The sequence below is a fragment of the Pleurodeles waltl genome, chromosome 12 (genome assembly GCF_031143425.1).
Source record: "Pleurodeles waltl isolate 20211129_DDA chromosome 12, aPleWal1.hap1.20221129, whole genome shotgun sequence".
Classification (NCBI taxonomy): domain Eukaryota; kingdom Metazoa; phylum Chordata; class Amphibia; order Caudata; family Salamandridae; genus Pleurodeles; species Pleurodeles waltl.
Window position 1 is genome coordinate 125,352,440 of NC_090451.1, and position 13,130 is coordinate 125,365,569.

Genomic DNA, 13,130 nt, shown 5'->3' on the forward strand with positions numbered 1-13,130 from the left:
TGTCATAGGTGCCATCGATGGCACACACATACCCATCATCCCCCCCAAGAGTGAGTGAACAGGTGTACAGAAATAGGAAGAACTTTCACTCCATGAACATTCAATTGATGTGTACTGCAGACCAGTACATTTCCCATGTGAATGCCATGTTTCCAGGTTCAGTCCATGATTCATTTATGTTGAGGAACAGTAGTGTGCCACAGAAGCTGGAACAACTGCAAGAGGACAGAGGGTGGATCATAGGTACGTTTGTCTGTCAATAACTGACACATTGCAGAAAACCAGCCTGTCTGACTAAGGGACATAACAATGACGTGTCTGTATTGAAACATTTCATAGGTGATTCTGGCTATCCGAACTTGCGTTGGCTCCTGACACCAGTGAGGAATCCCAGGACGGATGCAGAGAGGAAATACAATGAGGCCCATGGACGTACTGGGAGGGTAATAGAGCGTACTATAGGTCTCCTGAAGGCTAGATTCCGGTGTCTACATATCTCTGGGGGTTCCTTTGTCTATGGGCCTGATAAGGTGTGTAGAATAGTGGTTGCCTGCTGCATGCTGCACACCTTGGCAGTGAAACATTCTAGCCCCTCCTTGGAGGTAGAGTGTGCTATAGGTCCTGGTCAGCAACCTCAGAGAGGTGAGGAGAGTGATGGTGAGGATGAGGAAGGGGAAGATGTCCATTCCAGGAACAAACTGATACAACTCTACTTCCAATAACTGTGTGGGACTTAAGCCTGTCATTGGGGTTAGTGACTAATATTGTCAGTGTGCTCTGTCATGTAGGGAGAAAATATATGCATTCCCTCTTTGCCACCATTTGGGCACACAGTACCACCATCAAGCACAAATTGACAATAAAGTTGTTCTCTTGCCAGTTGCATCCATACTACACTTTGTTCACAATTTAAAACAGGCAACAGTGTTACAGGTATGAAATGTGTTTTATTGGTAGAATTGAGTGAATTGTGCTATATACTGTGATGGGAGTCGTAAGGTTTGGGTGTCCTCACAACCAACTTGGTGGCAGCCTTGTTGGATGGTTTAGATGTGTCCATTTTGTCGAACAGTACTTCATATTGCCCTCAGCTAAGTGTTGTGGTGAATGGGTGGGATGGTTGCTTTGCATTAGTAGCAGAGTCAATTGTTGGAGGGGGCCTCGTTTTAGCTGGGTTTCCAGTGCCATATCTTGGCCTAAGAGTACGTTTGGGCACCTGCTGTGGAGCTTCTTGGGTGGCATGTTTGGCCCTTGGGTTTCCTGGGAGGGTATTTCCTGGGATGTTTCTGATGCTTGGGTCATCAGATGCTGGTTGCCCATGGCTGTTGTGGGGGCCTCTTGTCCGGTGTGGGTGTCAGACTGGTTTTTGACCAACTGCAGCAGTGCTCCAGTAATGGTGGTCATTGTGGCATTGTGCTCTTTCCACTGCTCCATGGCCTGTTGGTGTTGTTGCTGCTGCATCCTCTGACTTTGCTCCAGGGTGGACACAATCTGTGCCAACCTGTCTTGGGTATGTTGGTAGGCCCCCAATACCTCTGCAATAACGTCCTGGGCTGCTGCATCCATCCTGTGGCCTCCCCCCTGGCCCACTGGGACACATGAACTTGCCCTAGCCCCCTGTGCCTGTGTCCCCTGCACAGGTCTGGACGTGCCACTTGTACTGGGGTCCTCGCCTTCCTGCACGTTGGGAGTGGGAGACTGTGGCCTCTGTAGCTGTGTTCCGCCAGTCTGTGCCCTGGGTACACTGGTGTGGGTACGCCTCCCCTGGCGTGCTGGTCTTGACTGGGTGTTAGGGTGACAGTGGTTTCCTGGGTGGGGCTGCTGCATGGTGAGAATCCAGGACTGTGTGAGGAGTCTGCCTGCTCATCAGTGTCCAGGGATCCTTTGTCAAAGTCTTGTGGGGTGGCTCTTTCTCCCTGGAGGGCAGTGGCACTCCTTGCATGGGAGGTGGTGCCTGTTGGGGGACATAGACATGTCTGTTACATATGCATGCAGGTTTGAGGTGTACAGGACTGTGCTATTTTGTGCTGGTGTTAATTTCAGTGGCCTTCCAGGGTGCCTTTGTGAGGATGACATAGCATTTAGCGCCAGTGGTGGGGTTGCATTGTGGTGGGGGGTATTGTTCCATTGTGGGTACATGCAGGGGTGGGTGGCTGTGCACATCAGGAGTGATGTGGGCCTGTTAATGGGTTGTAGGTAATTCAGGGTGGTGGATGTTGTGGGTAATGGCTGGGTGGGGTGTAGGTCCAGGTGGGTGTGGGTGTGGTGGTGCATGCTTTGCAGATGTGTTGTATATGGGGTAATTGTAGATGACTTACCCGAGTCCATTTCTCCAGCGAGTCCTGTGAGTCCCTCTGGGTGCAGGATGGCGAGGACCTTCTCCTCCCAGTCGGTGTAGTCGGGTGGTGTTGGTGGCGGCCCTCCCCCAGTCTTCTGCACTGCGATGTGGTGCCTAGATGTCATGGCCCTGACCTTCCTCCGCAGATCGTTCCATCTATTCCGGATGTCGTCCCTGGTGCGTGGATTGTGTCCCACTGCATTCACCCTGTTGACAATGGTCTGCCACAGCTCCGATTTCCACGCAATGGGTGTGTGCTGCACCTCGGCCCGAATATTTGAGGCTCCACCTTCAGGATCTCGTCCACCATGGTCCTTAGCTCCCTTTCGGTGAAGCGTGGATTTTGGGGGGGGGGGCATGGTGAATGTGGTGGATGGCGTCGGGACTAGGGACAGGGTAAGGGTGCTCCTCTGTGGGTCGATGTGCATCTCCTGTATGCTGCCGTTCGCTGTCTGGCTCTGGTGCTCTCCGTCTTCTGGACCTGGTTTCGTTGCAAGGGATTGTGGGGTGTGTCTGCAGGTGTTTTATGGGGTTCTGGATGTGTGTCAGGTGTGTGGGTGATATGTCTATCCAATGTGTGCACTTGTTGCTGTTGAGCCAACTTGCCGCACGTGCCGTTCGCAGCTGCCAATGGTTGTCTGGCCTCCACTGCCCGTGGGGGTGATTTGTGCATCATTATTTGGTGGGTGTGCTTGGCGGTGACAGGATGGGTTGGGATGGGACGGGATTCCCGCCGACAGAGTCATGGTCAGGAGTGGTGGTCTGGGAATTTTTGTCAGGGTTGGGTTTTTCGTTCATTATATGGCGGGTTTCTATTCACCACCAATGGCGGGATTCTGTTCACCGCCGACACGGCGGTCGGCGGTCTCTCCCGCCATGTTCATAATGACCGCCAATATGTGGTATTTCAGGGTCTAATATCATTTACGCATCAGCTAATAAAGTGTCTTTCATTTGTTTTAGTCTTATTAAAAAAACTGCTTCCATTGGATTTTAGAATTTCAAAAAATGTGCTTCAGTGGTGCTTTCCTAACTAGTGATATGTTCTGAAATATATTTACTGTTCATTTACAGGTATTTACATGTTGTTGTGTTAGAAACATACAGCCATCCTTTAGCCTTTCACACTCCCTGTATGCCAGGTAAGATTGTCACATATGTAATATTTGACTTGACAAAATCTTATAAGATAGCAATCAGAAAAAGAAAAGTAAACACCAATTTCCATTTTAAAATAATAAGCTGCAAGTTATCAGACGATATAGCCTGCCATTTGACCTCTGTGTTTGAATGCATAGTGAATATGAAAAGATAAAAACAAAATTTAAAGGCATCTTTACTGGTCATTCACATTCTGAATTCCAGCATGGACATTCTGAGTTTTTATATATGCTCATAGAACTTCAGGTCGCCCCACCCCCACCTACTTCCAGAGCCTATGGACAGATAGAGATAGAGAGAAAGCGAATGATTAATTGACGGGCAGAGAGCTAGTGGAAAAGGGGAATAATCAGAGAGTTGACAGGCATGGGCATCCGTAGACATTTTTTCATTGGGGGTCATTTTAACGTCATCAGTCCTGAGGCAGCTTAAAACTACAGCAGCCATAGTGTTGTACAACACAGTGATCCTTCACACCAGGCTGTACCTAAATTCAGCAGGGGCAGTGCCCCCCCGTGGACTCCCATGATGTGAGGGTAGATAAACAGTTAGGTAGACAGATAGGTAGAGAGATTTAACATAGACAGATGGATAGTGAAGTATGTTTTATTAAGGTTTAGTATGGGAGGGTGGAGCTGTAAATCTTGGTAATGATATCTAGTTATTCAAATGGGAAGGTACTATTGGGTACTCAGTGACAGCACTTGTTTAATTTGGAAGTGATACCTACATGAATTTGTTGCTTTTCTTACAGAAGTGAGTATAGTCATGTTAATAAGATAAGGGTGTAGATAATCAAAAACAGTGACTGCCTTGCACACATTAAAATGCTGACACCTGCTCTGACAGGCAATTTCTAATACTTCAAAAACTACTAACTAAAGAACCACTCCAGATACATGAAAATTCAGCTGCTTTGGCTGGCAATTAAAACCAGGCCTCCTGCATGGCAGGTGAGAATTGTACCACTAAACCACCAATGCCTCATTTGTCACACCACTTGTGCATATATATATATATATTTATATATATGTATATATATATATAAGGATGGCTGCGTTGAGCAGGAAATTGTTTTTGTGCAGGAAGGGATACCTTCCTGCACAAAAACAATCTTCAATGACATGTTGTTCTTTGTATGTGTGCTGCAGAACGTAGCACACTTAGAAAGAGCATAAAACGAGGATAAATAAAAGCATTTCTCCTGGCTGCATCATGTTAACGTCACCCCTGGTGTGGCATTTATTTTTGGCGCTGCCTCTGACTTACAAAATTTTGTAAATCTAGGGCAGTGTTAAAATGCAATGGGTGTTGATGTGGAATCCTCACAGCAACACCTATTACATGCCCTTCCACACAAAGTGCTGCATGTGAAGGGGCCGTATTTCCAAGGTGAAGTTAAGCCACGAAAAGTGGGTTAACGCTGCCTTGTAAATACGGCGCAGTGAACAGCACGACCGGAGCAGGTGGTGCTAGGGGCTTGTAAATATGCCCCTAAATTTCTTTTAGTCTTTGTCATGGTAGTGCCCTCTGACAGCGCCTTTCCTGTGGTTATCTAGCACCTATGAGGCCCCTACGCTTCACCTTGCTGCCACAATTTGTGTGGGTAGCCTTTGTGCGTAGCCCGGGCTGCAAGTACTGTGTCCGCTCTGTGCTGCCCCCTTTTACTGACCATTCACCTGCTCACCAGTGCCCCTGCCATAAGGCATCCCAAGGGCACACATTTTAGCGTCTCCTCTCTTTAGGCTATTGCGCCGTCTCTGCCATGCTGCCTGTGGTTTCCTGACCTCAGGCAGCTTCCCCCATCCTTACTGCCTTTTTTCCTAGCTGAAGCCCAGTTACTCCATCTGGCCGTTTTTAACCCTTCCTGGTCACAGGTCTCCCCCCACTATCAGTGCGGTGTTTCACTGCCACCGTCATCGACTGGAGGTGAATAGTTGAGTTGAGACCTGTAGCAGTGCTTTGACTCTGTAATTATTAGGCAGGCACCGGTTCTGCATATTATGGGCTATGTGACAAGTGTAGTGAATCCCTCAATGAATGGTTATGCACTCAGCTGCTGGAGGGCCTAATTCCACTGGCCTTGGTCATAGCACATTCCTGCGATCCCTGCCATGCACTTCCCTGAGCATTTGCTCTCCCCCTCAGGATATTGTGCCCCAGTCCTTCTCATGCCACTGTGATTCAAGGCAGAGGTTCCTGTCCGCGGATGGCATCGTTGGTCTCTTCGGGTATCACGTGTAACGTTGCTCACCATCAGCATTAGTGGAACTCGAGATTAGCTTTGTTGGTACCAGAAACCTTTCACGATGTGGTTGTGTCGAGAGAATGGTTAGTCGTCTGCCTTCTCGCCCATCTTAATATCTCATAAACGACGCAACAGTACACCTGCTATAGAACCGGGTTGGTATATCCCACTTCCAGTAAAAGTGATAAATTGAGACAGAGTTGGGAGGATCATTGGTCTGGTTCCAGTCTTGAAACATGGAATTTTTCTCTACGCGTCTGTTGGGTGTATTTTTTACAAGTGCAATGTCCCGTTGAATATTTCGTGATTTAAGCCACCCCTGTCGTACATGCAACGCAGCAATCTGAGGTGCACCAATTTCCTCTACCCCCTCTTCGAAGATAAGAGTTCTTGATGCCAATGTGCGCCACACAACTTCACTCTGACTTTACTCAAAACAACTCAGCCCTGTTTAACTCCACTTGTAAAATTCAACAGTTGCGCCACCATCGAGGAAACAGGCTGTTGTGTTAATAGCACTGCTGCCCCTGCCCTCAATGTGAGGCCGCCTCGCAGACTGAGACCGCCACTCCTGTCCCGCCGGGCAGTTGTTCCAGCCAGCAGATCCCACATGTGCTGCTGCTCCCTCGTCTCATGCAGTTGGTTTGTCCGCCCATCGGATGCAAGCTCCAGGTCCTGCGATGCAGCGGGACCCACTCTCTCCTGCCGCAGAGAGGCGGACCTGTTGGCAGCTATCAATCATTCCTGGCACTCCCCCGGCAGTCGGATGACTGGCTCCCGCAGGTGTCCTTTCGGTCGGTGCTTCTTCCGGGCAGCAGCTCGAGACAGGGCATGCCCAATCCTTGCTGGAGGCATGGCACAAGGACCCCTGTGATGCCGCTTGCCCCTTTAGCCCATTTCTGAACAATGGCCCTCCTTCCGATTGGGCAATTCGTCCGCCACAAGCCATTCTCGGAACCAGCTTTTTGCAGGCTTGCAGATCTTCCCGCTCCGCCCTCGGTATGGATCCCAAGCGGGCCCCTGTCCGGCCCGTGGCTCAACGCCTCATATCACCAGCAGCACTGACACCAGGCTTACTATAACATCTAAGAGGACATTACTGGTGCTTTCTCATGGTGCTGAGTTAGACAATGGGACAACCTTCTCTGTCTAGGCTATTAAGAATGGTAACTATATTTAACGGATACATGTTTATTCCTTTCAATGTGGACAGTTGTTAATTTCAGGTTTGCCTGAACGCAAAATAAAGCAAACTTACAGAAAAAATAACATTGTTTCAGAAAATGCATCTTAAATCATGCAGTTTTGTCTGCATTCCGTAGAAAGGATTTCTGTGGATTTACATGCATTATCCACACAGCAGGTCTACAGTATCACACAGCACATGAGTAGAAAGCTATTTATTAAAAAAAATCTCCCAATTGCCGTATTGCTGCGTTATTATGCTGAACATGTTTCTCTTTATAAAATCTATTGGTTATATTTGTTGGATAATGCAGAACCGTGGTATGGGAGATATTACAAAAACTACTGTACATTCAAAATCTATTATGTACATAAAACATTCTCACCCAACTACTGATACTCAGGATTCAAGCTACTAACCATTATACGATCACGGCGAGCTACTTGGGTTCAGTGAGGTTTTTCATTCGTGGCTCTCGTGGCTGGATGGTGTCAAGCTCTGTTCCGATATGGGGTTTCGTGTATACTAAAAGAATATCATGTCACCTTTTTTTCGCCCAGCACTCCTAAGTAAACCCTCCAGAAAATGAATTAATAAGATGAAGTTTGATTCCAAATCTAGGTGCAGTATTCTAGATAGGAAGTCTAAAAGTGTATTTAGTGCTTTAGATGTGGCTTCCATTTATTGGTACATTATTACATATGAGGCCTCTAAAGCAATGCACAGAGCCCAAAAGTGAACACCAGATACACCCAGTAAAATGTGGCCACTATAATTGTAAGCAATGTTTTAGTAAGCCCTAAAATGACTCAATATGAAAGATGTGGTATTCCAACATTCAGAGAGCTGTATCAAAACTCTTGCTCAGACATTGAGAACTAGACATTGGTGGTCTTTATGACACTGGTGGTGACTTTTAAAGTGGCGGTAATACCGTCAATAGGCTGGCAGTAATTACCACCAAATTATGACCATGGGGGTGATATCTCCCATAGACAGCCATTGTACCACACCAATCGCTAGGGTGTAAACACCACTGACCATCGCGGTAGCCATCAACAGCCAGGTGAAAGTCAAGGTACCACTCACCATATTATGACATAGCAAACTGCCAGGATTTCTGGGGTGGTACCAACGCCATCAAAAGCCTGGCAGAAACACTTCACATAAAACAAAATACTCACCATTAGAGACACAGAGGATTCCACTGTCCCCACGGAACTGGAACTCCAAGTCTTCCCAATGCTCTACCACGCCATGGTCGTCCTGGAACACCAACACCGACAATGACAACAACGGTGAGTGCAGCCACCTAGCACACAAGGGAGGGAAGGAGGAAAAGGAGAGGGACACAAACATGCACAACACACACCATTCACACACCATTCACACACACACCATACACAGACCAGCTGCAGAGTAAAACAAATGTTACAGGACCTATGTTAAATTAATGCAAGGACAACTATTAGAATGTACGAACACTATAATTTGCTGCCAACAGCCACCATAATGTAAAATTAAGTTAAAATGCAGGTGTCAATGTCCAGATTGGGCCAATGGCCAATCCAAAGTACAAAAAGCCCACATGGCCACAGGGCACAGTCCAAGGCCCAACATGACTCCTGACATTTTCTGGACTCCACTGTTCAGGGGCATCATGTTGGAAATGGGCAGCCACCTTAGGGCTGAAGGGGAGGGGGGGGGTTCACCTCAGTGGGAGTGGGTGACATGCTCACCGGTTCTGGAGGGGGCTCCTTGCCCAATTGTCTCTGGAGGGGAGTGAAAGGCCACAGTCTCTGAAGTGGGTAACATGCTCACCGGTTCTGGAGGGGGCTGCTTGCACAATTGTCTCTGGTGGGGATCGAAAGGCCACAGTCTCTGAAGTGGGTAACATGCCCCCTGGTTCTGGAGGGGGCTGCTTGCACAATTGTCTCTGGAGGAAAGTGAAAGGCCACAGTCTCTGAAGTGGGTAACATGCCCACTGGTTCTGGAGGGGGCTGCTTGCACAATTGTCTCTGGTGGGGATCGAAAGGCCACAGTCTCTGAAGTGGGTAACATGCCCCCTGGTTCTGGTGGGGGCTGCTTGCACAATTGTCTCTGGAGGAAAGTGAAAGGCCACAGTCTCTGAAGTGGGTAACATGCCCCCTGGTTCTGGAGGGGGCTCCTTGCCCAATTGTGTCTGGTGGAGATCGAAAGGCCACAGTCTCTGAAGTGGGTAACATGCTCACTTGTTCTGAAGGGGGCTCCTTTCCCAATTGTCTTTGGTGGGGAGTTAAAGGCCACAGTCTCTGAAGTGGGTAACATACTCACTGGTTCTGGAGGGAGCTCCTTACCCAACAGTCCCTGGACAGTGGCCTACCTACCCTCTGCTGGTGGAAGGCGCTCCTTGGCCTCCTCTGCTGGAGGAGAGGACTCCTTGCCCTCTGCTGGTGGAGGGGGCTCCTTGGCTGCCTCTGGTGGAGGAGAGGGTTCCTTGACCTCTGCTGGTGGAGGGGGCTCCTTGGCTGCCTCTTTGGTGGTGGAAGTGGCCCCTTGCCCTTCTTTGGTGGTGGAAGGGGAACCTTGGCTTTCTTTGGTGGTGGAGGGGGAACCTTGGCTTTCTTTGGTGGTGGAGGGGGATCCTTGGCTCTCTTTGGTGGTGGAGGGGGATCCATGTGTCCCCTCTTGTGACGGGCCCCCTTGGCCTTTGACATATGACTTGTGTCCTTGCCTCCAGGACTAGGAGGGGCCTCCACTGTCCCCGTCCTCTGTCCCTTGGGTTTCGCCACTCTAGTTCTGGAGGTGTGCTCTTACTAGGAGTGGCTGCCGTCACACTCAGGGGTCTCTTTGTGCCAGCAGCTGATTTTTTGGGTGGGATCAGTGGCAGATTGTTTGTCTGAGGTGCTGGGCTGAGTAATTGGGACCCTGCTCTTACGGGCAGGATGGGGGTGGAGGGGGAGGGAATAGATCAAGTTGGGCAAGGAAAAGCTTCATAGGGACATTGGGGTGGGATGTGGGAGGGGGGATGAGATGTGAAGGTTGAGGGGGTGGTCTGCTGGACTTGGGTGCAGGTGCATGGACATTGTGCATGTGTGAGCTGGATGAGTGTTGGATGTCTGACTGGGAATGTTTGTGTCTCTCAGGAGGGGGCAGACAGAGTGGGAGAGGACAAAGAGAACGCATGGATGGATGTTGTGGAGGTGTCTGCAAGTGAGGTGTGTGTGCTGCATGATGTGGTGATGGTGGTGGTGGCTGTTAATGCAGTGCAGGCAGGTGTGAGTGCAGTTGTGACTATGAGGGAGGAGGAGGAGGATGAGGAGGGGAGACAGTGGAGGCAGTGGAGTTTATTGTGTGTGCAACTGTCTGTTGTGTGTGTGATTGCTTGTGGCCTGAAGTGTGATGCCGGTGTTTGCCTGTGCTACTCTTGTGTGATGTTTTGTGTGCATGCTTGTCTGTATGTGTGCATGGGTTGGGTTGGGGTTGAGGAGACAGAGACTGGGAGGTGGTAGTTGGAGGTGGGGTGGTAGGGACAGGGATACTGGCTGTCATCAGAGAGAAGGACAGAGCTTGAAAGGATCTCTGTAGGGCCACCAACCCACCGTGGATTCCCTCCAAGTAGGCATTGCATTGCTGCATCTGGGATGCCAGCCCCTGGATGGTATTCACTGTGGTTGACTTCCCTAGAGAGATGGACCTCAGGAAGTCAATAGCCTCCTCAATGAGGGCAGCAGGGCTCACTGGGACAGGACCTGAGGTGCCCGGTGTGAAGGAGATGCCCATCATCCTGGGTGAGCGGGCACGGGCAACTCAGTGGGGGGATAGTGGGAGGACAGTGCTGGTATGGGGGTTGGTGGGTGTACCTGTAGCTGGGATGGTTCCCGAGGTGTCGGCCACCACCAGGGAGCTCCCATCGGAGGAGGTATCAGAGTCAGTGTTGTCACCTCCTCTCCCCGTCATGGTGCTCCCTTCGCCTTCTGTCCCACTGGTCCCCTCGGTGTTGGTGGACTCTGCCTCCCGGGTCCCGTGGGATTCAGCTTCCTCAGTCATCGGTGTCCCTGCTCCTCCACCAGAGAATGCTAATGCACACTTGAACAGAATGACAGAAGATAATGGGGGGGAAGGGAGTACTGGGTCAATTACATCACCAACACCACAGATGGCATACACATTACCATCAGACACAGGGATCAAGATTGAGCACTATGCACCGCACTGGCATTCCAATGGCTAGGTACCACAGCAAGATGAGAGCCAACCACCGCCATCTGCACCCCTCCTGGCAACTACTAAGCCTTGTCTGACATGGAATGCCTCCTAGCTAGTTAACAAGATTTTGCCATACACCCATTTACCCTGAGCTGGACCATGCAGAAATGTCTGAGCCGGCATTAAGCTGCACCCACTAACTGAAACCCACCACCAGGATCCCATGCCAGGCAACAAAGATGGTTGTTACACGCTCTGTACTCACCCCTTCTGGCTGCTGTGCTGCTCTCAAGTGCCCCTCCAGCTCTGGGAAGGCCACTGCCAGTATGGGGGCCATCAGGAGGTTCAGGTCCCAACGGACACCCCTCCCTCATTGGGAGGCCATCCCCTGCTGGGCCTCAATGGTCTTCCATGCCCAGCGTCTCAGGTCCTCCCACCTTTTTTTGCAGTGGTTGCTCCACCTGCTTTAGACCCCCAGGGTCTGCACATCCTTGGCGATGGCATGCCACAATCCCTTCTTCTGATGGGCACTCACCTGCAGAGAAAATACAGACAGGAGAACACCATTAACTATACAATACAGCCTGTTACATGTATGGCCCACAAATACCATTTTCCCTCAAATGGCACACACATCACCAGGAGCCATGCATGTACACTACCAACAGACATACCCCCACCCAAAATACACACTACCAGCACACATATCTCCATGCAATCTTGCAGCATACATCATCCCTTTGGTGTACTAATCTGTTAGTCTGGAGACCCATACAGCTGTGCATACAGGGATAGGACCCCATCCACCAGGCGCTCCATCTCCTCTAAAGTGAAGGCAGGGTCCCTTTTCCCTGTCACACGGGCCATGGTAGGTTCCAGACTCAGGTTACCGCAGCACAGGCAGTGGAGGTGTTGTCCTGTGAAAAGTCAGGAATCAAGTGAGGTTATAGACAGAAAATGGCGGTCATGTTCTCGGCGGTGTACACCGTCACAGCCGCCGGTGATACTCATTGGACACTGTACTCCATAGAGCCCCATGTAAGCCAATGAGGAATAGCATGGCGGTGCAGGACCATCTTCTGCCATGACGCCCAGCGCCCGCAAAGGTTCATCACTTCTACCTGTCCCTACATACAGGACAGGCGGTCACCATTCCATGGTGGTAGTCAACATTCTGAAATTGAAAACTACGTCATTGCTGTCAATTGTACATACATTGCCATTTACATTGTCCAATTACATACAAGCTCAGTTACACTGAGGCGGTGGTTCCATTGTTCAGTTTGTCAATCCCTTCTCACTCTTGTGTCACTTAGGTACCTACCACTGCGGAGGAATAGGAGGCAAGACCCTGTGTACAGACCCCTTGTGCACTTGGCTACAGTGGAGGACAGGCACATAATACTCACCTATAGACTGGACAGGGCCACAATCACAGAGTTGTGTGCTCAATTGGAGCCTGATCTGATATCAGCTATCCGTCATCCCACTGGGATCCCCCCTCTTGTGGAAGTTCTATCTGTGCTCCATTTCCTGGCAATTGGCTCTTTCCAAGTGACTGTGGACTTGGCAGCAGGAATATCACAGCCAATGTTCTCAATAGTGCTGGCAAGGGTTTTGTCTGCCTTGCTTAAACACATGTGCAGCTACATCGCTTTCCCCCAAGTGAAAGATTTGGCCACTATGAAGGCTAGATTCTATGCAATGGGACATATTCCTAATATTATTGGGGCTATTGATAGAACACATATTGCATTTGTACCCCCCCAGCACAATGAACAGGTGTTCAGAACTCAGAAGAGTTTCCACTCACTCAATGTGCAAATGGTGTGCCTGGCTGACCAGTACATCTCAGTGCATGACGCCTTCGTTTTGAGGAATAGCAGCATCCAAAATGTGGTGGCACACCTACAGAGGCACAGGGTGTGGCTAATAGGTGAGCCTGAGTCCACACCCAATGCATGTCAGTGTATGCCTTCAGGAGTCATACTCCATACCATTGTGGAAGG